The sequence below is a fragment of the Mobula hypostoma genome, chromosome 8 (genome assembly GCF_963921235.1).
Source record: "Mobula hypostoma chromosome 8, sMobHyp1.1, whole genome shotgun sequence".
Taxonomy (NCBI): domain Eukaryota; kingdom Metazoa; phylum Chordata; class Chondrichthyes; order Myliobatiformes; family Myliobatidae; genus Mobula; species Mobula hypostoma.
Window position 1 is genome coordinate 143,660,097 of NC_086104.1, and position 17,446 is coordinate 143,677,542.

General features: G+C 43.2%; 1 protein-coding gene across 5 annotated transcripts in view; it reads left to right on the forward strand.

The window, feature by feature from the left end:
• Positions 1-17,446, forward strand: part of LOC134351022 (netrin receptor UNC5D-like) — a 924,405-nt gene that overhangs the window by 440,736 nt on the left and 466,223 nt on the right. The window contains exon 1 of one of the 5 annotated variants that reach the window (XM_063057000.1): positions 16,191-16,328. The exons of the other annotated variants lie outside the window; for them this stretch is intronic. The gene's annotated coding sequence lies outside the window, so the exon portion shown is untranslated. Of the gene's footprint in view, positions 1-16,190; positions 16,329-17,446 lie in introns of those variants that run through there. 5 annotated transcript variants of the gene reach the window in all.

A 17,446-nucleotide genomic window follows, 5' to 3' on the forward strand; every position in this document is an offset into this window, starting at 1 on the left:
GCTGCAATCTCCACTTTCCTCAGATGGAGATCTCCTGAGATTCACTACTCACTGTGAGAAGAAGTTGTTATATGCCTCAGTATTAAATAGCTACCCCCACCCCCTCATCTTAGAAGCAAGTCCCAAAATTCTTAGGTACAAGGACTGCTCCTTCCCTTCAATGATTCTGTTATTGAACCATCCGGCAAAACCATAATCAATACAGTTTAGCAAAACTATGACCACATTGATCGCTTTGCACAGGATGCACCAAAATGGACTCTGACCTTCTGAAGGGTCTCGGCCCAAAATGTTGACTGTTTACTCACCTCCATAGATGCTGCCTGACTTGCTGAGTTTCTCCAGCATTCTGCGCGCGCGCGTGTGTGTATATGTGTGTGTGTGTGTGTGTGTGTGTGTGTGTGTGTGTGTGTGTGTTACTCAAGATTTCCATCATCTGCAGAATCCCTTACGTTTATGGATTTTGTCTTTCTTTGTTCTGTGTCCTTTTTCTTGTAAATACTGTGCTCAATTTATGTCTAATTGATGTGATGCAACGTGCCTTTATTCCTGCTGCAACTCATTGCACCTGTGCATACTTATCACCTTAATACAGAGAAGGAGAATCAGGCCAATCAGCCCATTGAGTCTGCTCCACCATTGACTTTAGTGGAAAGAACTTGCCATCTACTCTGCCAAGCCTCCTAAACATCCCAGATATTTCAATAAAATCGCCTCTCCATCGTTCATCTTCTTCAGCGCAGTGTAGAAGATCTAGGAACATTTTGGAAATCAAGTTGCAGGTACAACACTGAGTCAGTCTGCTGGTCATTTTATTATTTCTGATAGCAGCTGACTTCTCCTCGGAAGAGTGCCACCACCCCCACTTCCTCCCTTCCTTGATGACAGACGTTGTTGAAGTAAGACATTTTCTTTTGCCGGCTGATGGATGCAGCAAATTAGCTGTTGCAATAGCTGGCAGGACTAATTCCTGGAACATTTCCATTCCTTCAGCTATCATTAAGGCCACTTGATTTTATGGTTGCTTGTGCTCTGCGTGTTGAAGGCAAGCATATGTGATGCAGCAATCTGTGCAACTGGTAATTGATGGACCTATTTAATCCTAAGTTCTTGGTAAATATTTTAAAGTATATTTCCCACTTGATCATAAGGCCATAAGACACAGGAGTAGAATTAGGCCATTAGGCTCATCAAGTCTGCTCTGTCATTCGTTCATGGCTGATTTATTTTCCCTCTCAAACTCATTTTCCCATCTTCTCCCTGTAACCTTTGACACCCTTACTAATCAAGAACTTGTTCATCTTCTGCTTTAAATATACTCAATGATTTGGCTTCTACATGCATCTGAGGCAATTAATTCCATTGATACACCACCCTCTGCCTTAAGAAGTGCCTCCTCATAATGTATCTGGCCTAAACATTCTTCTATTCTGAAGCTTTGTCCTCTGATCCTAGACTATCTCACTTATGGAAACATCCTCTCTACATCTACCCTGTCTAGGCCTTTCAATATTCGATAGGTTTTAATGAGATTCCCTCTCATTCTTCTAAGCTCCTGTGTGTACGGACCTCAAAACAAGCCTCATAAATTAACGCTTCCATTCCTAGGATCATTCTTATAAACGTCTCCTAATGCCAGCACATCCTCCTGTAGATATGGGGCCGAAGGTTGCTCATGTTGAAGGGTGACAGAAAATGGATGGACTGGTGATTCCAGAGTTGGAAGGTGGACTGGTCAGTAGAGGGCCAGGCTTTAGGTCAGGATGGGGCAGGATGATAATCATCTAGCACAGCAGGTGGAGATCATAGCTTCAAGGAGAGAGACTCTCCTGTGAGGCAGAGGTTCTCACAACATCTTGGTGAACACTTGAAAAGGCAAGCCATGGAGGGTAACAGATCAAGTACAGACAGATCTCCACCTGCTGTGTTGGATAACAATCATCCCCCCTGCCATCCTAACCTAAAGCCTTGCCCTCTTCCACTCACGCCACCCAGTTAAGAGAAGTTACGAGAGGTACCTGGGTGATGGGGTGGAGATACGTCTCTACCAAAGTTGGTGTAAAGCGCTCCTTCTCTCAGCTAGCCTGCAGGTCACTTTTGGGCAAGATGTAGCTCCTACTTAAGCCCACCCACTCCCCTCCCCCTGCCGATCAGGGTCACATGAGCCATGAGATGTTCATATGAGAAGCTGGTGCATAAATCCTGGTTGTGCGACTACTGATGCCTGGCAGACAGTTCCTGAAGACTTTTGATAATGGCTGGGGTCACTTGTCTTGGTAAAGACACTGCCCAGAAGAAGGCAATGGAAAACCACCTCAGCAGAAAAATGTGCTAAGGACAGTAATGGTCATGGATAGAGCATGATCGCCCACATCATACGACATGGCACATAATAATGATGAGTACCGGTACAGAGATGAGAGAGTTGTGGAGGGCTTTGGTCCAGGTGCAGTTAGATGGGATTACAGGTGGTCCCCGTTTTCCAAATGTTCACTTTACAACACCTCGCTGTTACGAAAGACCTACATTAGTTACATAAGAACTGTCGGAGGCAGAGCGCTCTGTCCTCAGTAAGGGCCTCACCTTTGTCCCCCTTCGCCCACACCTCAGCGAGTTCCGTGTTCGCTATGATGCGGAACTTTTCTTCCGCCGTCTCCGTCTCCGAGCCTACTTCTTCGGCAAGGACACTTCCACCCCCACCGATGACCCCTTCTCCCGTCTTCAACCTTCTTCTTCATGGACACCCCGCTCTGGTCTTCTGCCTGCTCTGGATCTCTTTATTGCTAACTGCCGACGGGACATCAACCGTCTCAACTTCACCGCACCTTGTCCCCATTCCAACCTCACTCCTTCGGAACGCTCTGCTCTCCACTCCCTCCGCACTAATCCTAACCTTATTATTAAACCCGTCGATAAGGGGGGTGCTGTTGTAGTCTGGCGTACTGACCTCTACCTTGCCGAGGCACAGCAACAACTCGCGGATACCTCCTCTTATTTACCCCTCGATCGTGACCCCACTAAGGAGCACCAGGCCATTGTCTCCCACACCTTCACCGACTTTATCCGCTCAGGGGATCTCCCATCCACTGCTACCAACCTTATAGTTCCCACACTTCGCACTTCCCGTTTCTACCTCCTACCCAAGATTCACAAACTTGCCTGTCCTGGCCGACCTATTGTCTCAGCTTGCTCCTGCCCCACCGAACTCGTTTCTGCATACCTCCACACGGTTTTATCCCCCCTTGTTCAATCCTTTCCTACCTATGTTCGTGACACTTCTCACGCTCTTAAACTTTTCGATGATTTTAAGTTCCCTGGCCTCCACCGCTTTATTTTCACCATGGATGTCCAGTCCCTATATACTTCCATCCCCCATCAGGAAGGTCTCAAAGCTCTACGCTTCTTTTTGGATTCCAGACCCAATCAGTTCCCCTCTACTACCACTCTGCTCTGTCTAGCGGAATTAGTCCTTACCCTTAATAATTTCTCCTTTGGTTCCTCCCACTTCCTCCAAACTAAAGGTGTAGCTATGGGCACCCGTATGGGTCCTAGCTATGCCTGCCTTTTTGTTGGCTTTGTGGAACAATCTATATTCTGGTATCTGTCCCCCACTTTTCCTTCGCTACATCGACGACTGCATTGGCGCTGCTTCCTGCACGCATGCAGAGCTCGTTGACTTTATTAAGTTTGCCTCCAACTTTCACCCTGCCCTCAAGTTTACCTGGTCCATTTCCGACACCTCCCTCCCCTTTCTAGATCTTTCTGTCTCTGTCTCTGGAGACAGCTTATCCACTGATGTCTACTATAAGCCTATTGACTCTCACAGCTATCTGGACTATTCCTCTTCTCACCCTGTCTCTTGCAAAAACGCCATCCCCTTCTCGCAATTCCTCCGTCTCCGCCGCATCTGCTCTCAGGATGAGGCTTTTCATTCTAGGACGAGGGAGATGTCTTCCTTTTTTAAAGAAAGGGGCTTCCCTTCCTCCACTATCAACTCTGCTCTTAAATGCATCTTCCCCATTTCACGTACATCTGCTCTCACTCCATCCTCCCGCCACCCCACTAGGAATAGGGTTCCCCTGGTCCTCACCTACCACTCCACCAGCCTCCGGGTCCAACATATTATTCTCCGTAACTTCCGCCACCTCCAACGGGATCCCACCACTAAGCACATCTTTCCATCCCCCCTTCTCTCTGCATTCTGCAGGGATCGCTCCCTACACAACTCCCTTGCCCACTGATCTCCCTCCTGGCACTTATCCGTGTAAGCAGAACAAGTGCTACACATGCCCTTACACTTCCTCCCTTACCACCATTCAGGGCCCCAAACAGTCCTTCCAGGTGAGGCAACACTTCACCTGTGAGTCGGGTGGGGTGATATACTGCGTCCGGTGCTCCCGATGTGGCCTTTTATATATTGGCGAGACCCGACGCAGACTGGGAGACCGCTTTGCTGAACACCTACGCTCTGTCCGCCAGAGAAAGCAGGATCTCCCAGTGGCCACACATTTTAATTCCACATCCCATTCCCGTTCTGACATGTCTATCCACGGCCTCCTCTACTGTAAAGATGAAGCCACACTCAGGTTGGAGGAACAACACCTTATATTCCGTCTGGGTAGCCTCCAACCTGATGGCATGAACATCAACTTCTCTAACTTCCGCTAGGCCCCACCTCCCCCTCGTACCCCATCTGCTACTTATTTTTATACACACATTCTTTCTCTCACTCTCCTTTTTCTCCCTCTATCCCTCTGAATATACCCCTTGCCCATCCTTTGGGTCCCCCCCCCACTTGTCTTTCTTCCCGGACCTCCTATCCCATGATCCTCTCGTATCCCTTTTGCCTATCACCTGTCCAGCTCTTGGCTCCATCCCTCCCTCTCCTGTCTTCTCCTATCATTTTGGATCTCCCCCTCCCCCTCCAACTTTCAAATCCCTTACTCACTCTTCCTTCAGTTAGTCCTGACGAAGGGTCTCGGCCTGAAACGTCGACTGCACCTCTTCCTAGAGATGCTGCCTGGCCTGCTGCGTTCACCAGCAACTTTGATGTGTGTTACCTACATTAGTTACCTGTTTTCGCTAACAGAAGGTGTTTTCACTGTTACGAAAAAAGGCAGCGGGCGCCGGAATAGCCAAGCTCCTCCCCCGGAACTGCATTCTAGCCGGCATTGCTTAAATACATGCTTTATCTCGATTTATTTTGTGCATCCGTTAGCAAGATGAGTTCTAAGGTATCGGAAAAGCCTAAAAGAGCTCGTAAGGGTGTTACACTTAGCGTAAAACTAGACATAATTAAGCATTTCGATTGTGGTGAATGAAGTAAGGACATTGTCCGCACGTTGAACTTGCCTGCATCCACCATTCGCACTATTTATACGCACAGAGAGAGAATTTTGAAAGCTGCCGTTGTTACTTTTGGTTCTGCTCGTAGCAAAGTGGTCTCTCTAAGTTGGCATCCAATAATGGATAAAATGGGAAGTCTATTGTTTGAGTGGATTGATGGGTGTACAAAGTATGGTATTCCGTTAAGTTTTCTTATACTTAAGGAGAAGTCAGTCAGTCTTTTTAATGAGCTGAAACAGAAAGCACTGGACGATGATGCTGAAAGTGTTGCGAAAGTGGAATTTAAAGGTAGTCATGGGTGGTTTGATCGGTTTCTGAGGCGAGGGCAGCTTCCTAGTTTAAGCAGTGGTCCCCAACCTCCGGGCCGTGGACCGATACATTGCCGCGAAGAATGCCGTGGTGCAGCGGTAGTCGGAACGCACCCCCACATCTTAAAGAAAAAAGCCAAAATAAACAAGTTAATTAATTAGGTGCAGCCTGGCACGTAAATGTCGGCCCAGATCAGAGGCGATTGCCGATTGCGTCAGGTGCTTATTCATATAAGCAAGTGTGTAACTGTGACAAAACTGCAATTTATTGGAGTCTTCCGGATTCCAAGTAGTGAAACTACACTGTACATACTGTACATTATTTATATCTTATATAGGCTGTGTTTTTTATGTGTTATTTGGTATGATTTGGCAGCTTCATAGCTTAATGGTTACTGGAGAGATTGTTTCTGCCAAGAGAGCTTCAGCGAGATTTTCGCTGCGCTAGACAGTGCTGCAGAAAAGTATTTCTATTTTATATAGGTTGTGTATTTACCATATCACTCCTGCTTTTACTATATGTTACTGTTATTTTAGGTTTTATGTGTTATTTGGCATGATTTTGTAGGTTATTTTTTGGGTCTGGGAACGCTGAAAGTTTTTTCCTATATTAATAAATGGTAATTGCTTATTCTCTTTACGACATTCCGGCTTACGAATTGTTTCATAGGAATGCTCTACCTTCGGATAACGGGGGAAACCTGTAGATAGAAAACCAGCCTGGAAGATACCAGATGGTCTGAAGATCCTGTTCCTGTGGCATGGAGCTTTATAACTCCATGAATCAAAATGGGAACAGTGTAGCTCTGATTAATGATGCTGTGTGTCCTTGTGACTCAGAACTTTGAGGTTCCTTTAGGGACTGGGGTTTGACAAGGGAGTGAAGGGTATGCTACTCCGTACATTACAGGGAGTGGTGTACAAAGCACTCACCAATGTTCTTCTCCCCCCTCTCACTGTCAGTCTATACACGAAGGGAAACTGCAGAACAGCAAGAACATTGTGATGAAGGCCCGTCACTGATTACAGACAGCACATAGCCCACTCAGTAAAACCCTCATCCCCAGCAGTAATAGTGACTGGGTCTGAAACAGAGCTGCTGCATGGAACTGTCTCATAGAGGCAGCAGCAACCTGCACAGGTGTGCTGATGGTGGAGGATACCATCTTTAATTGGATAATTGAGTTAATTAGCTTTTGGTTGGTCTAGGGGGAGGGGCTTAGCAGTTATAAGCCTCAGGTTACCAAGGCTTTGGGGTTGATGAGGTTGGAGTGTGGGCTGCTGCTGGAAGCTGGCTGTGTTTTGCTTGATGTGTGAGTGTGTTTTGGAACCTGTTGAGGGAAAGAGAGTGGGGAAGGAATGGAAATTGCTGGGAGGGGGTTGTGTGGGTCTGGTAATGGTGGACAAGATAAGAGGTGGGGTTGAGGGAAAGAAAGTGGAGAAGGAGAGGGATAGAGACTTGGGACCAGAGGTAGGCAGCTGGGGAGAGGTGGATTATTGTGAAGGGAGAAATAAAGGGAATGAGGAGGTAGTGAGGGGTTGGATGAATAAAAACCAAGACAAAGGGAATAAAAGAATAAGAAATGATGGTGGAGAAAGCTCTGAAAGTGAGGAAGATGAACAAGCTCAGAGAGGAGGTGTTGTCATAATTAGGTTTAATGAGAAGGCTCAGGGACATATGAAGAAAATTAACCTGTTTGTGCTAACAACAACTCTGACAAATAAGATAGGGGAAATAGTATTTGCAAAAGTCCTTAATGATGGCAACTTATTGGTAAGATGTGTGAATGAGGAACAACTTGAGAAAGCACTCAAGCTAAAAGAGATAGGAAAATGCAAGGTGGAATACACTGGGAGGGTGGGAGCACAAAACAGTGGTTGTAAAGGAGTGATCATGGGGATACCAATGAGTATAAATATGGAGGAGATAAAGAGGAATATCAAAGGAGGGAAAGTAATGAATGTTCAAAGACTGAAAACAACAAAGGAGGGAGTGAAAAAGGAAAGTGAATCAGTATTGATTGAATTTGAAGAAGAAAGAGTGCCAAGGAAGGTGTTCCTGGGTTTCATGAGTTACCCAGTAAGGGTGTATGTGCCAAAGCCATTGAGGTGCTATAATTGTCAAAGGTTTGGACACATGGCTAAAAACTGTAAAAGGCAGAGGAGATGTGCTAGATGTGGGGGTGATCATGAATATGGAAAGTGCGGAACAGGAGTTCAACCAAAATGCTGCAATTGTGGAGGAGCTCATAATGTTGCATATAGTGGGTGTCAGGTTGTGAGACGGGAGACTAAAATTCAAGAAATAAGAGTGAAAAGAAAGATCACTTATGCAGAAGCTGTAAGAATGTCAAGAGAACAGAATAATGCTCCTAATGAACAGGGAGCAATAGGGATACGAGAGATGCAACAAAGAACAAATGACAGGATTTATGTAGACAAAAAGGCTCTAGTAACATTCATTGCAGGAGTGATTAATAGTACTGCTGAGGTAAAGTCAAAAAGTGACAAAATTCAGCTGGTGGTAAAAGCAGCAGTAAACCATTTAGGGTTAGTAGGACTGACATGGGAGGAAGTGAGGGAGAACCTCAGTAATCAGTCAAGCCAGGAAGTGTCATGTGTTGGTTAATACTAATTATGGTGATTCTTTTACAATGGAATGCAAGGAGCTTACTGGCCAATAGCCAGGAATTCAAGCACTTTATTAAAGAAATGGTTGTAAAACCGGATGTAGTGTGTATTCAGGAAACTTGGTTGAAACCAACTTTAGACTTTGTGGTATATGGGTATACAATGATAAGGAAAGATAGAAATCTAGGGGGAGGAGGGGGCTGTGCTATGTTAATCAAGCAAGGTATACCATATAGGGTACTGGAGAAAGGAGATGATCAGGAATACATAGTGGTGGAAGTGTGGGAGAGAGGGGAGGGAGTGGTTATAATTAACTACTACAATCCATGTAAAAGGTTGGATTTGGACAGCCTATTAAAGATACAAGGACAAAACAGACATAAAGTAGTGTGGTGTGCAGATTTCAATGCTCATAGCACAATATGGGGGGATCAGATTACAGATCCAAATGGAAAGGTAATTGAAGATTTGATGGAAGAAAGGGATTTGGTGTGTATGAATGATGGTAGCGGCACAAGGATAGATATAACAACAGGAACTGAGTCAGTGTTAGATATTACGTTAGTGTCTAATACCTTGGCTGGCATTAGTAACTGGGGAGTTTGGACTGCTTCAACAGTAGGCAGTGATCACTACCCAGTTTTGTGTTCAGTGGGTGAAAGAGTTGAAGTAAGACCAGGTGGCGGAACCCCAAAGTGGGTGTTTGAAAAAGCTGATTGGGGTAAGTTCCAGAAGTTGAGTGAAGAAGGGTTGACAAAGATTGATATTTCTGGAAATGTAGATGAATTAAACAGTCAGGTGACTTCAGCAATTATCATGGCAGCAGAAGGGTCTATACCTAGGAGTAAAAATAGGATGAATAGAAAACTGGTACCATGGTGGACAGAGGAATGTTGTCAGGCTGTAAAAAACAAATAGAGCATTCAGGCTAGTTAAAAGAACCCATAATATGCAGCATTTGGTTCAATATAAGAAAGCACAGGCAGTGGTGAGAAGAACTATACGTCAAGCTAAAAGGGCAAGTTGGAGGAGTTTTTGCGACAAGGTAGGAAGAACAACACCTGTGGGAGAGATATGGGGAATGATTAAGAGGATGGGAGGAGATGGAAGGGAATGGGAATATCCAGTAATGATATCTGAGGAGGAAACTGCAGTCTCCAGTAGGGATAAGGCTGAGGTCATGGCCAAGTCATTTGTACTGATACACAGTTCAGAAAATTTGTCTGAAGAAGGGAGAAGAAAGAGGGAAAGAATAATGAGCCAACACCCAGGTGTGTTAAGCAGGAGGGAAGGAACAGATGATATAATTGATGATCCATTTACATTAGCAGAAATGGTGAGAGCAATAAAGAGATTGAGACCAACCTCCCCAGGGAAAGATCTGATGTGCTCTGTGATGCTAAAAAATCTAGGAGAAGGAGTGCTCTTGAAGTTGCTGCATTTTTATAACAGAGTGTGGGAGGAGGGAAGATTACCAAGTGCATGGAAAGAAGCAGTAGTAATTCCAATAAGGAAGCCTGGCAAGGATCTGTCAAAACCCACTAGCTACAGACCAATTGCATTAACATCAAGTATATGTAAGATAATGGAAAGGATGATAACAGAAAGGTTATCATATGAGCTTGAGAAAAGGGGAATGCTGGCAAGTTATCAGAGTGGTTTTAGAAAGGGAAGGAATTCCATGGACTCAGTGATTATGTTAGAGACTGAAATAAGGAAGGCCCAGGCAAATAGAGAGTCAGTAGTGGCAGTGTTCTTTGACATTGAAAAAGCCTATGATATGATGTGGAAGGAAGGATTATTAATTAAACTGCACAAGATGGGGGTTGGTGGGAGAGTTTTTAATTGGATTAAAGATTTTTTGTTTGGTAGAAAAATACAAGTTCGGATTGGATCAGAATTATCAAAACAGTACATAGTGGAAAATGGCACGCCTCAAGGTAGTGTGATTAGCCCATTACTTTTCATGATTATGATCAACGATGTCTTCACAAAGGTACCAGTGGATATAGGTAGGTCACTGTTTGCGGATGATGGGGCCTTGTGGAAAAGAGGCAGGAACATGGACTATATAATCGGGAAACTACAAGAAGCAATTGATGAAGTGATGGAGTGGGGTTATGATTGGGGATGTAGATTTTCAGTAGATAAAACTCAAACTATTTTTTACCAGGAAAAGGGTTGAGGTAGGGAAGAAGTTAAGGATGTATGGGGTTGAATTAGAAAGGGTTGCATCATTTAAATTTCTGGGAGTTATATTTGATTCACGATTAACATGGGCAGACCATATCAGGAAAGTTGAGAAATGTAAAAAAGTAATAAATGTGATGAGATGTTTGACTGGTAGGGAATGGGGAGCAAGTTGTTCAGCTTTGAAGAGAATGTATGTGGCTTTAGTAAGATCTGTATTGGATTATGGAAATATAGTATATGGATCAGCAGCTAGGTCTCTTATAAGGAAACTGGATGTGATTCAGGCTCAGGCCTTGAGAGTGTGCAGTGGGGCTTTTAAAACGTCACCAGTGTCAGCCCTACAGGTAGAAATGGGAATAATGCCTTTGGAACTAAGAAGGATGCAACTGATGGCAAACTACTGGGCTAACTTGCAGGGGCACAATGATTCTCACCCTACTAAAGGAGTGTTGCAGGAGTGCTGGGAAAATGGGAGGTTTCAGAGGGATACCTTTAATCGGGTAGCGAATGATATCGCGAAAGAATGTGGAGTGTTTGATCTGAGGATAAGTCCTTCAGTAGTTTATCCGGTTGTAGCTCCATGGAAGCTTGTATGGCCTGACATAGACTGGCATTTGTTAGAGGTAAAAAGGAAAGAAAGATATAAAACAGATTTGGTAAATGCATTTAACTGTCATGTGATGGAAAAGTATAGTGATTATACTCACATTTATACAGATGGTGTGAAGGAACCTGAAACAGGAGTGACAGGGTTTGGGGTGGTAATACCAGCAAAAGAAATTGGATTCAGCAGAAGAACATCTAATAAGTTAGGGGTGTTTACAGTGGAGATGCTGGCAGTGTTGGTTGCGTTGCAATGGGTGCAGAAAGCCAGACCATCCAAAGCATTGATATGTTCAGATTCATCCTCAGTTCTAGCAAGTTTAAGGTCTTTTCACACAAACAGTCGGCAAGATGTACTTTATGAAGTCCTTCAGTTAGTTACAAGAATTGCAAATCAGGGAGGTCAGGTAAAATTTCTATGGGTTCCAGCACATGTAGGGGTGAAGGGGAATGAGAGGGTGGATGAGTTGGCAAAGAGGGCATTAAAGAAAGAAAATGTGGAAATGCACATTAGTATCAGTAAAGCAGAGGTTAAGTGTGTAATCTGGGAAAAAGTCAACTGAATGTGGCAAGAAAGATGGGACAGGGAGGGGAAAGGGAGGCATTTATATCAAATACAAAAGAGTATTGCAGTTACTAGGGTAGGTAATGGAAACAGAAGAGAGGAAATTGTGTGGACTAGGTTAAGGCTGGGGCACTGTGCATTAAACAAAACATTGAAAATGATAGGGAAACACCAGACAGGATTGCGTGAGGAATGTCAGGAAGAGGAGTCAGTAGAACATGTAGTTCTGAGTTGCAGGAAGTATGGGATACAGAGAGAGATGATGAGAAATAAATTAAGGGAGTTGGGGATGCAGGAATTCACATTAAAAGGGTTGCTGGGCATGGGTGAGAGAGCACAAGTCCGGGTATTTTTAGCGTTTTTAAGGGGTACAGGGGTTTTTTATAGAATATGACGAATAAACAGGAATAGGATACTAGGATGGTCAAAGATGGGAGGGTGAAGTGTAGGGGTGTGTGTGTGTGTGAAGGGATTTAGAATGTATGTCTAGTGCACATTCTGGAGCAGAGGGTGGCGGTAATGCACCATTAAGCTGGATGCCAACCGCCGTAAAACAAGAGACAGACAGGCTTTGGGGTTAGTTTTCTTTTGTGTTTAATCTGAGGGTGGAGATATATATATTGTTTTTCCCAGTTTTTGTCTTGTTTTGAGGTAAATAAAAGCACCTCAATCTAGTTTTGTGACTCAAGCCATCTTGTTATTTTTCTTAAACAATTGACCCACAGTTTTTTGTGACAAACATAGATGGCCTAGCTTCTAGGTGAGAGGGAGAAAGTTTAAAAAGAGATTTACAAGCAGTTTATTTGCACTATGTATGGTGGATGGCTGGAAGATGCTGCCGGAGGAAGTGATGGGAACAGATACAATAGCAATTTTTAAGAGGCATTTGGACGGGCACATGAATGGAAGGGTGTAGACTCACGTGCAGGTAAATGGGATTATTGTAAATTAATATCCTGGTTGGTACAGACGTTGTCAGCCCAATGACCTATTCCTGAATTCTTAAGCATTTATAGCAGATTCCTAATTTATTTATTTAAAGATACAGGTTCTTCCGGCTTAACAAGCCACACCTCCCAGAAACCCACTCGTTTCATGCTAACCTAATCACAGGACAACTTACAATGAACAATAAACCTATTGGCCTTTGGGATGAGGGAAGATAGCAGAGCACTCAGAGGAAAACCACACGTTCACAGGGAGAACGTACAAACGCCTGACACAACGCCAAACTGAACTCTGAATTCCGGAGCACCATGAGCTGTAATAGTGTCACGTTCTTGGTTCTTGATCCTCCAAAATATTCCGCCTGGAATTTAAACTGGAGGTGGTGGAGGGTGGGCTTAAGAAGGAGATTTTAGTTACCATAGCAATTGTATTGTTTGACCTGATTTAAATTTGCCAACAAAGTGCCCCACCTCTCCAATATCACACAATCGGTAAAAGTGCTGGCAGTCAGAAATGGTGGAGGTTTGCTTGAATTTGGTGCCTGTTTTTCCAGATTAACCCTTTTTCTGCCCTTAACTACTTTCCACCTTTCCTGTTCAGATTAATATTCAGGCCAGTGTGTTTATCCTTTGTGTCTGCATTTACAGAAGCCAACCTGATAGATATGAAATGGGTCTAGTGTCTGGACTGAACCAAATGAGCACTTTGTCAATTGATGGTTGAAAGAGGAATTTTGGAGACGTAGTAGCATGCCTGTTAGGGTCACAGCATCCACACTGGCCATCTTAAGGGAGCTCCCTTTTCCTTCTTCAGATAGCACCAGGATATTTTTTGATGTGCACAAAGACCAGGTGGAAGGCAGCCAAGTTCAAGGTTCAAACTAAATTTTATTGTCAAAGTATGTTTGTCACCATATACAACCCTGAGATTCATCTTCTTGCGGACAATCACAGTAAGTGCAAGGATCAATAAAAGACTGCGCCCAATAGGACAGACAACAATCAATATGCAAGAATAAGCAACAAACTGTGCAAATACAAAAAGAAGAGAAAAAATGGGAATAATAATGAATGAATGAATAAATAAATAGATAAATAAGCAATGTATTGAGAGCATGAGATGAAGGGTCCTTGAAGGCAAGTCTGTGGGTTGTGGATGAAGTTCAGTGTTGGGGCGAACAGCTTAACATCTCGCTGTCAATATAGCAGCTCCAAATACAAAGTGTTTCATCCTACTTTCCTGAAATATCCATTCATTCAGTGAGCTTCCAAATCCTGGGAAGGATCTATTTGCCTGTTACCTCTACTCATAATGACAGAGAGCACTCCTGCCCAAATCTCCCTCAGTGATGATCTTGGCATTAGAAAGATCAACAGAAAATTGGCATTGCTTCATTTCACAGGCTTTGCAGAAGAAAAGCAACATTTATGTATTATAAACAGAAGAGATTTCACGGATGCTGGAAATCTTGAGTAACACACACACACACACACACACACACACACACACACACACACACACACACACAAAATACTGGAGGAACTCAGCAGGCTGGGCAGCTTCTATGAAGGGGATAAATAGTTGATGATTCCAGCCAAGACCCTTTGTCAACACTGGAAATGAAGAGAGGATAACCCATAATTCTCCTCCGACTTCTTATTCTGGTTTCTGCCTTTCATTTTCAGTACCAATGCAGAATCTCAGCCCAAATCGTCGGCTACTTATTCCCCTCCATGGATGCTGCCTGGCTTGCAGAGTTCCAGCAGAATTTTGTGTGCGCTGCTCCAAATATTTGAATTGTTGTATGGGTGCTAGTTTAAGTGTTTGGAGGATTAGACAGCTTGTCATCTATCAGATCTATCCTTCAAAACAGAGCGTCTGCAGCTTCTTGTTCAATGAGTTCACCTTTAGTGCACACCCAGCAAAACCTTTCTTGTTCTGTGATCAGCTCTGAATGTGGAAAATTAGCTGAGGGTCCGAAGGACCGTGACCTGGCCTGAAGGTGACATGGGGATAGATCTTTTTAAATTATTTTAGGGAACTTTATAGCTAAATTACATTGCTGGATTAAATAAATTAAAAATATATGGAACAAAAGTTCACAGTAAATTTATTACCAAAGTACATATATGTCACCATATTCATTTTCTTGTGGGCATACTCAATAAATACAAAAAACATTATAGAATCAATGAAAGACCACACCAATAGGGCGGACAACCAGTGTGCGAAAGGTAACAAAAGAAAGAAGAAATAATAATAATAATATTCACCAAAGTTTTGCTTTCAAATACAAACTTATAAAAGACACCATACCTCATTATAAATACAAGCCTAATCCAATTTTAGAGTCAGAGCGCTACAAACTATATTATGGAAATTCATTATTACAGATAGGACAATCCATAATAACCATCCAGATATAATATTACAGGATATACAAGCAAGGATAACTTATTTAACAAATAAAGCCGTTCCAAACATACATAGCATACAGAAATAAATAAGTGAAAAACACAAGAAATATGCTGAATTTTAAAAGGAAATTGAAAGACTGTGGAACATGAACAGGATATATATACATTGTCCCGACAGCAATATCTACAATTAGTATCATCTCAAAGTCACTACACAAATTATATGATTAGGCCAAACAGTAATATCTATGTTAATCTTCAGAAAGCCACAATACTAAAGCCCACTAGCATAGTTTGAAAGTCCCTAGCAATTGACAAATGTGTGTGCTTGGCTATGCCCGTACCTCAGGTTTTAGCAGCTTGAGCTGAGAAACAAAAGTTAAAAACAATAATAATAACAAATAAGTAAGCAATAAATATCAAGAACATGAGATAAAGGTTCCTTGAAAGTGTGTTCATAGGTTGTGGGAACATTTCTGTGATGGGGCAAGTGAGTTATTCAAGAGCCTGATGGTTGAGGGGTGGTAACTGTTCCTGAACCTGGTGGCGTGAGTCCTGAGGCTCCTGTACCTTCTTCCTGGCGGCAGCAGCAAGAAGAGAGCATGACCTGGGTAGTGGGGTCCCTGATGATTGATACTGCTTTCCTGCGACAGCGCTTTTTCCTGAATGTGCTCAATGGGATATCTAGAACAAAATAAAGGAGAGTAGACAAGTAGACCAAACAAATGTCTTAGTTCTTGCCAGGTAGTGGAAGAAGTGAGGGCTATCATTTCCTGAATTAACTCTTTCTGCAAAGAAGGACTTGGAAGTGGACATAGTGAAGGCCCTACCAATAATCTACAAATCAGAGAACATTTCCATATATGGGGTTATTTGTAGGATGCTCTTCTGATAAGGCAGAAGGTTACTGAAGGCTAAGAGGAGTGATCGTGGCCTTAGTACAGTATCTGATTTGAACTGGCTATAATAACCGAGAAATGGCCTTACTCAGCATATAGGAATGAAGAAATTACCGTGGTGGTGTGCAATAAAGTGTTGGACCAGAGCCAATGAGAGGTGGAGATTTGAAGGCCCGATGAATCAGAGGCAATAACATTGAAGTAGAATGGTGCAGAACTGATCAGGAAAGAGTATAATAATGTATATTTTCAGAGATAAAGGGGGACTCAGGAGATGAACAAAGGGGGAGCTCAGGACGTGAATGAGTGAAGACTCCATTGAGACCAACTGTCACAAGAAAGACCATTGTGCCTGGGGCAAGGAGAAGAAGTTGGCTGGCCGACGGAAGATCTTCTATTTCAGTGAAAGTAAGTTTGGGTGAGTATTGGATCAAAAGGAACAGGAATTAGGTGGATATTTGAATTTAGTCTAGTAAGTTGATCCATTAACTTTGTGAATAGTTAAGATTTATTAGACCTTTCATGGTTAGTCATGTTAGCTATGTTGACCAAGCTGAGGATCAACAACTTCAATGTTGCTAATGTTTCATGGACTGCTGTAACACCAGGCAGCCAGGATTTCATTTTTCCCAGGGAATCTCTGCTCGCTTGTTTTTTCCTTCATTTTCCTATCTGACTTCTGCTTAAAAATGGTAGCACTTGATGCCTCATCACTCTATGTAATGTTCTTCCCACTTTCTTAATGTAGAACTTTTTTTACCCGAATTCCCTATTGGATTTATTAGTCTCTGTCTTATATTTATGATCCCTGCTTTTGGCCATTTCCACAAGTGGGCACTATGTGTGTCTCCCAACTAAACCCAATCCTAATCTGTAAATCGCCCATTGAATTGCCATCAACCTCGTCCTTTTATGTGAAATCATGAATTAGAGCAGGTCTTCCTTCAGATTTAAATTTATCAAGCACGTAACTACACATTGTTCCATTCCTTTTCCTATTATTCCGTCCCCTCTCAGACCTCCAGTCCCCTGAGGGTGAAGATAGGAAACAAGAGACTGTGTGTTAGGGTAATCAATTTCATGCACATTGTGCAGCACCTATCACGTACTACTGTGCTAACTGCAGGTTTCGGGAAAACCTTGACAGCTCTGGGGACTTATTTGCAATGTTTTAATATTACTGTTTTGATGTGCAAAGTATAGAAACAGCAAGTAATGAGTTGCAGCAAAGCATTGTTTCTCACAAGTGAGTCTTCCCCAGGTTTTCTTGCTGGAGAGAGAAGCCCTTTCTATTCTAGACATCCAGTGACACCACTGACATTTGAGGTGTTATGTACCCCTAGGGTTCCTTTTTGCTGTGGACTGTCACTTTAAGGCACAAGAGAGTACTGAGACTAACTGTTGGATATCTGCTGAGAGAAAGAGAGGGACGGAATCTGTCTTTCAGCTCGTGTTTACACTTTTACAAGGACACTGACTACTGCTGTCAGCTTCTGGATTGCCATGGAAAGAGAGAGAGAGGTGGAGGTATTTGAT